Genomic DNA, 1,569 nt, shown 5'->3' on the forward strand with positions numbered 1-1,569 from the left:
CAAGATCAAACGAGATAGTAATGATCAGGTGGAACGATATCGTGCAAGATTGGTTGTCAAGGGATGTGCTCAGAAAGAAGGTGTTGACTTCAATGAAATATTTTCTCCAATGGTGAAACTAACTACTATTAGAGTAGTTTTGGCTATGTGTGCTGTATTTGATTTACATCTAGAGCAATTAGATGTAAAGACTGCTTTTCTTCATGGAGAACTTGAAGAAGAGATATATATGCTCCAACCAGAAGGTTTTGACTTGCTACAAATTTGTATTTTATCATATAGTTTCAAGAAAAATTGAAATTAAAACTTTTTATTCGGATCCTGGTGCTTTCATTTTTATGCACACACTCACTATCACGTTTAATTGCATCCGTTGTTACCCTTATTGGTGAAACCACATGCTGCCGCTGCTTTCAAAAAATGTCGATTCAGACTTTGCAGGTGATTTTAATAAACGAAAATCTACTACAAGATATGTGTTCATACTTGCAGGAGGAGTTGTGAGCTGGCTATCTAAATTACAGACTATTGTAGCTTTATCTACTATAGAAGCTGAATATATGGCAGCTACACAAGCATGCAAGGAAGCTATTTGGATCCAAAGGTTGATGAAGGAACTCGAGCACAAACAACAGAAGATTCTTGTGTATTGTGACAGTCAGAGTGCCTTGCACATTGCAAGAAATCCTGCCTTTCATTCAAGAACAAAACACATTGGAGTACAATATCACTTTGTTCGGAAAGTAGTAGAAGAAGGAAGTGTTGATATGCAGAAGATTCAGACTAAAGATAACCTAGTAGATGCCATGACAAAACCAATCAACACTGAAAAATTTGAATGGTGTAGATCTTCATATGGCCTATCGAATATATGAGTAACATGAATTTCAAAAATTTACCAAAATTAGCTTTAAGTGGGAGATTGTAAGTTTAGTAAAGCTAATTATAGAAAAGAAAAGAAAAAAATAAAAACTAAATAATAAAAGGAGAAAAATACTCCTAGGTAATAGCTATCAAACTTTGATAGTGGAGGGAGAGAAAGAATAGTAACCTCATGTTACGGGTGGTTTACGTAATAGAGGTTCGCTTATAAATTGAAAATCTTTTCATTTTGTTTTCAATCAAGTCATCCAGATAGAATAACATAATATTTCTTTGAGTAGTTTTTTCCTATATATGTAAAGAGAAGTGTGTTCTCCTTTTGTCAAGAAAGGTTCTCCTATATATGTAGAGAGAAGTGTGTTCTCCTTTTATCAAGAGAGAATGCTATTGTAGTCTCCTTGTGATAGAGAGAAGTTGTAATTCTCAAAGAAAGTTATTCAATTGTTTCCATATTTTATATAAATTTCTAATTTTTTATCTCTATATTTCGTTATATCATTTGTCTGGTACCTAACACCAACTACCGTCATTTGTCTGGTACCTTAACACCAACTACCATTCATGAAAAAGAACTATCTAAAAAATAGTTGATAGATTAATATCAATGTTGAATCTTATAATTCGGATTCTACCCAACACAAGCAACTTGAGCCTCTGCTGAAATAATTTTATGCTAGCACTATGGTC

Source organism: Arachis ipaensis, chromosome B03 (genome assembly GCF_000816755.2).
Source record: "Arachis ipaensis cultivar K30076 chromosome B03, Araip1.1, whole genome shotgun sequence".
Lineage (NCBI taxonomy): Eukaryota > Viridiplantae > Streptophyta > Magnoliopsida > Fabales > Fabaceae > Arachis > Arachis ipaensis.